The sequence below is a fragment of the Salmo salar genome, chromosome 16 (assembly GCF_965601325.2).
Source record: "Salmo salar chromosome 16, fSalSal1, whole genome shotgun sequence".
In the NCBI taxonomy this organism is placed as follows: domain Eukaryota; kingdom Metazoa; phylum Chordata; class Actinopteri; order Salmoniformes; family Salmonidae; genus Salmo; species Salmo salar.
Window position 1 is genome coordinate 26,403,820 of NC_138306.1, and position 6,921 is coordinate 26,410,740.

The window sequence follows — 6,921 nt, forward strand, 5'->3', positions numbered from 1 at the left end:
CCGGCCCAGACCATGATGGACCCTCCACCTCCAAATCGATCCCTCTCCAGAGTACAGGCCTCGGTGTAACGCTCATTCCTTCGATGATAAACGCGAATCCGACCATCACCCCTGGTGAGACAAAACCGCAAGTCCAGCCTCTCTCAGCCTATTGCGGACAGTCTGAGCACTGATGGAGGGAGTGTGCGTTCCTGGTGTAACTTGGGCAGTTGTTGCTGCCATTCTGGCGTCTCACAGTACGGACATTGCAATTTTATGCCCTGGACTCATCTGCAGTCCTCATGACTCCTTGCAGCATGCCTAAGGCACGTTCACGCAGATGAGCAGGGACCCTGGGCATCTTTCTTTTGGTGTTTTTCAGAGTCAGTAGAAAGGCCTCTTTAGTATCTTAAAGTTTTCATAACTGTGACCTACTAAGCTGTTAGTGTCTTAACGACCGTTCCACAAGTGCATGTTCATTAATTGTTTATGGTTAATTGAACAATTGAACAAGCATTGGAAACAGTGTTTAAACCCAATACAATGAAGATCTGTGAAGTTATTTGGATTTTTATGAATAATATTTGAAAGACAGGGTCCTGAAAAATGGACGTTTCTTTTTTTGCAGAATTTATGTGTTTTCTATTGTAAAAAAAAAATAAGTATGTCCTGCGCGGCCGAGTCATTGAAGTAGAGTTCTTCATCCAAATCAAGGTATGTTATCGCTGTTCTGATGTCCAGGAGATTTCTTCGGTCACAGGAAATGATGGCCGAAACATTAAGATCAAAAAAGTTAAGATCAGCACAAAAGAACACAGAAAACAGCATAATTGGTCAGGAGCCCGTAGAACGGCCTCTATATACCCCAGCATCCACACTGGAGGAAAGTTTAACATTCTACAGTAGGCCTCCATCTGTCAATCAACTGATGGCCCAAATCAGCTCATCAACTCAGCCAGGGAAACATAAACAGTAGCCTATTAGCGGTTTTCACACCTTTATTATATGACAATGAATAGGCTAACGGGTAGCCTATAGAATGCATTTGAACATGAATTAAATAGCAAGAGGCCTATTGCATCCATAGATGGCACTAGATTATCACCAGCTGATGTTTCGTTAAAACATTAATATGCGCTAAATTCACCAACACAGCTGATCTCAATACCGCTCCCTAAAAGATGATTTCGGTGTTACCTTAGTCTTGCTTGCAACCAAAGTCTTTCAAGATAAGTTTGCTCTCTAGTTGGTATTATTATCAGAACAACTTAGTCCTTTTTGAACAGACTTAAGGAGATTTATCTATTTGACAAGCATTCCAGACAATAGAAATCAAGTATTTCCTTGTTTAACACAGAAAATCTAGTGTGGCAATTTACCTGACACTTTGTATGAATGGAAAGTAATGTTGGTGTAGCCTACTGTTATTATTGTATGTTTCCTATTTATGTTATCCATTAAATACAACTGTCTTTAAAAGAAAAGTGTCTGGTATAATCATTTCTTATCAAGAAATATCCCTGGACCGTCCATATTTGAGATGTGTAACTAAATCAAGTCAATCAGGGGATTGAGTTATTTGTGCCAGAAGGGCATGGTCTGGAATCAAAACCATATGGTAGGCCTATACTGTATGTGTGCACAGAAGGCAGCAGCCCTAACCACTAGACCACACCAGGCCACAGTTGAACTCAATTTTGACAGTTCATTTGTAACCTTAGGATACACTTCACACTTAAAGGTCATAGCCTAGTGGAAACAAATATCTATCTTCTGTTATTAAGATATATAAAAGAAGTTGTTGATGTGTATGGCTGCATTTCAGATGAAAAAAATACATTTCATGTATTAGGCATAGCGTTTGAGTGATCGAGAGAGAATATTATTTTGATAGCAGGCCTGATCCCAATTACTTGGCTGCCAATGCATGGAGAGAAAGAGAACTGCTAATTTTCAAGGAATCACAAGACTTATTTGAATTTCCTAATGCGCAGGAAAATTCTTTGTGTCAAAAGAGTGATCAAGTTAAGATCCGACATCTGTAACTGGCAATCCGGGTCAGGTGGGCATGATTTGGAAGCTTGTTCCATTGCCAGCATGACTAGCTAAATTATAAAATATAATCTTACAGTGCTAGGCTTTCACAAGGCAATTCAGAGAAACATCGTAATTTTGGTGCGAGTAGAAAGGAGTCAAGAGCATTCAGGTGCGTGTGCTTCTTCTCCTCATCCCCTTTCTACAAGAAGGGGACATGATCAATATTGCTGTCATCTAGTTTGTATTTTCACTGCATTAACAAAACATAATGTAAGATTATTATTTGTGTTACTTTGCATCTTAATATTTCCTTTAGGAGAAGACAATCTGTGAGATAGAAGATGATTAGACCTATCAGTCCAAAGGAATTAGACCTATCAGTCCCTCATGAACAAACTATTGAACCAGAACCAACAAAATCACTTAAATAATAGAACACGGAAGAGAATATTATGAAATGTAAAAGACAGGAAGAAAAATAACATGAGTATATTTGGACAGCAGTCGAGTTCTGGAAGGATCAATCATTCAGTAGGCTGGCAATGGCAGCCTGACACCCACACACGTACACACACATGCACATACACGAACACACACATATGAATGCACATGCACACACACACACACACACACACACACACATACACTTACACAAATGCTTGAACACAGACACACACATACAGACAAAAACAGTTACGCGAGAGCATGCACGCACTCACACACAAACACTTACTCAAGCGCACACATGCACAAAAAACACACACAGAGAGACAACAGACATTGCCTCAGAGAGAGCCTCGATCTTCAGCTGAACCCACAAGGCAGCAGCCAGAGGACAGGGGACATGTAGCTGTGTGTGCGTGTGTGTGTGTGTGAGTGCGTGTGCATGTGTGTGTACGCGTGCGTGTGTGCGTGTGTCTGAGACAAAGTCTTCCCCTAGTCTAGCAGACCGCAATATGGAGGGTGTCATTCAGGAATCAATCACAGTTATTAGACCTGAGTGGTCTTCACAGTTGGTACTTTTGTGGAGTTAGACTAGTTAATTGATTAGTGTGGAGTTATTATTATTATTATTTATTTATTTTTTACTTTATTTAACTAGGCAAGTCAGTTAAGAACAAATTCTTATTTACAATGACGGCCTACCCCGGCCAAACCGACGGTGGGCCAATTGTGCACGGCCCTATGGGACTCCCAATCAGGCCAGATGTGATACAGTGAAAGTGCAACTGAACCCGAAAAACCATCTTCTCTGGTTAAAACTGGCCTATTAATCAGAAACATTTATTATAGTGTCAAAATTGACTACAAAGTGTAAGATTTGGTCATAAAGTCTGTATCGTCCAAAACAGAGATTTGCGAGATGTACGGAATCTAGTATGTAACAGTTTTCCTTGGGTTGGGTTTATTTTAATCCTGCTCACTGCTTGCAGCAGCAGCAAAGTAATAAATAATTTTGAGCACAGGTGCACACGACCGTTCGTAATGCCCAACTAAACACCTGGATTTGGAACGCAATATGACCGTGGTAAATTTGGTTTCATTTTGGATATCCATATTTGGCTAGTTAGGGACCATCAGAATGTATAATACAAGGTACATGAGAAAATCTTTTTTTAATTTGAATAGCTCCAAATTTTAATGACTTAAAAAATTCAAACCAACTATTGAAAGCATCAAATGAGAAAACCAAAGAAACGGTATGCAACATGAAAATCTTGTCCCATTGACATTGTGTGATTTATTGACTGTCCCTAACTAACACCACAGAGATAGGCAATCCAAAGTTAAATCAACTTTGCCAAGGTCATACCAGCCGGCTGAAGCTAATTGATGAAAGAAGTTGGCTAGCTTGCTAGCTAGCCCAGGCTACTTCCAGACACATGACCTGGTTTGCAATGTAGAAGGGTGAATGACTCTAACTATGTACTGTTTTGGCAGAGTGACTGTACAAACACTTCCCACGTGCGAACTCACACAAGAGACACCCGCATCAAAGCATGCCTCAAAGACACACAATTGATTTCGTCACATTTCCTAATGAGGAGGAGTGAAACCAAGGCTAAACCAGTCAGTTCAGCCCCCTTTAATGGGAAACACTGTAAATGCTGTGTAAACACACACACACAGAGAGAGAGATAGAGATTTGGTAAACCCTGTAGCACAGTTGGCAGTGAACGCTAGTCCTCTGACTGAGTCTACAAGGTCACCAGCAGTCAGCCTGAATCAGATCAGTGAGAGAGAGATTACAGAGCATATACCCTAGGGGAAACAAACACACACACACACACACACACACACACACACACACACACACACACACACACACACACACACACACACACACACACACACACACACACACACACACACACACACACACGTGAAGAGATACAGAGCCAGTCAAAAGTTTGGACAAACCTACTCATTCCAGGGTTTTTCTTTATTTTTACTATTTTCTACATTGTAGAGTAATAGTGAAGACATCAAAACTATGAAATAACACATATAGAATCATGTAAACTGTAAAGGAAACTTTTTCAGGACCCTGTCTTTCAAAGATAATTCGTAAAAATCCAAATAACTTCACAGATCTTCATTGTATAGGGTTGAAACACTGTTTCCCATGCTTGTTCAATGAACCATAAACAATTAATGAACATGCACCTGTGGAATGGTCATTGAGACACTAACAGCTTACAGACGGTAGGAAATTAAGGTCACAGTTATGAAAACTTAAGACACTAAAGAGGCCTTTTTGCTGACTTTGAAAATCACCAAAAGAAAGATGCCCAGGGTCCCTGCTCATCTGCGTGAACGTGCCTTAGGCATGCTGCAAGGAGGCATGAGGACTGCAGATGTGGCCAGGGCAAAGAATTGTCCGTATTGTGAGACGCCTAAGACAGCATTACAGGGAGACAGGACGGACAGCTGATCGTCCTCGCAGTGGCAGACCACGTGTAACAACACCTGCACAGGATCGGTCCATCCGAACATCACACCTGCGGGACAGGTACAGGATAGCTACAACAACTGCCTGAGTTGGAACGCACAATCCCTCCATCAGCGCTCAGACTGTCCGCAATAGGCTAAGAGAAGCTGGATTGAGGGCTTGTAAGCCTGTTGTAAGGCAGGTCCTCAAACGAAATCACCGGCAACAACGTCGCCTATGGGCACAAACCCACTGTCGCTGGACCAGACAGAACTGGCAAAATGTGCTCTTCACTGACGAGTCGCGGTTTTGTCTCACCATGGGTGATGGTCGTATTCGCGTTTATCGTCGAAGGAATGAGCATTATACCGAGGCCTGTACTCTGGAGAGGGATCAATTTGGAGGTGGAGGGTCCGTCATGGTCTGGGGCGGTGTGTCACGCTGGGTTTTGTAAACAAATCAAAATATATTTTATATTTGAGATTCTTCAAAATAGCCAGACTTTGCTTTGATGACAGCATTGCACACTCTTGGCATTCTCCCAACCAGCTTCCTGAGGTAGTCATCTGGAATGCATTTCAATTAACAGGTGTCTTGTTCAAATTTTATTTGTGGAATTTCTTTCCTTTTTAATACGTTTCAGGCAATAAGTTGTGTTGTGACAAGGTCGGGGTGGTATACAGAAGATAACCTTATTTGGTAAAACACCAAGAACAGCTCAAATAAGCAAAGAGAAATGACAGTCCATCATTACTTTAAGACATGAAGGTCAGTCAATCTGAAGAAGTTGCAGTGGCAAAAACCATCAAGCGCTATGATGAAACTGGCTCTCATGAGGACTGCCACAGGAAAGGAAGACCCATAGTTACCTCTGCTGCAGAATATAAGTTCATTAGAGTTAACTGTACCTCAAATTACAGCCCAAATAAATGCTTCACAGAGTTCAAGTAACAGACACATCTCAACATCAACTATTCAGAGGAGACTGCGTGATTCAGGCCTTCATGGTGGAATTGCTGCAAATCACTACCAAAGGACACCAATGAGAAGAAGAGACTTGCTTTGGCCAAGAAACACGAGCAATGGACATTAGACCGGTGGAAATCTGTCCTTTTGTCTGATGAGTACAAATTTGAGATTTATGGTTCCAACTGCTATGTCTTTGTGTGACGCAGAGTAGGTGAATGGATGATCTCTGCATGTGTGGTTCCCACCGTGAAGCATGGAGGAGGAGGTGTGATGATGCGGGGGTGCTTTTTGCTGGTGACACTGTCAGTGATTTATTTAGAATTCAAGGCACACTTAACCAGCGTGACTACCACAGCATTCTGCAGTGATACACCATCCCGTCTGAATTGTGCTTAGTGAGACTATAATTTGTTTTTCAGCAAGACAATGACCCAATACACACCTCCAGGCTGTCAGGACTATTTGACCAAGGAGAGTGATGGAGTGCACCATCAGATGACATGGCCACTACAATCACCTGACCTCAACCCAATTGAGATGGTTTGGGATGAGTTGGACCGCAGAGTGAAGGAAAAGCAGCCAACAAGTGCTCAGCGTATGTGGGAACTCCTTCAAGACTGTTGGAAAAGCATTCCTCATGAAGCTGGTTGAGAGAATGCCAAGAGTGTGCAAAGCTGTCATCAAGGCAAAGGGTGGCTACTTTGAAGAATCTCAAATATAAAATATATTTGGATTTGTTTAACAATTTTTTGGTTACTACAGAATTCCATAAGTGTTATTTCATAGTTTTGATGTCTTCACTATTATTCAACAGTGTAGAAAATATTAAAAATACAGAAAAACTCTTGAATGAGTAGGTGTGTATAACTTTTGACTGATACAGTACATATACACAGATACACAGACAGACACAGTCACACAGCAAATTTGCAAGTGTTAAAATGTCAATGTTGTGAAACACAATATATACAAAAGTATCTGGACACTCCTTCAAATTAGGGCAT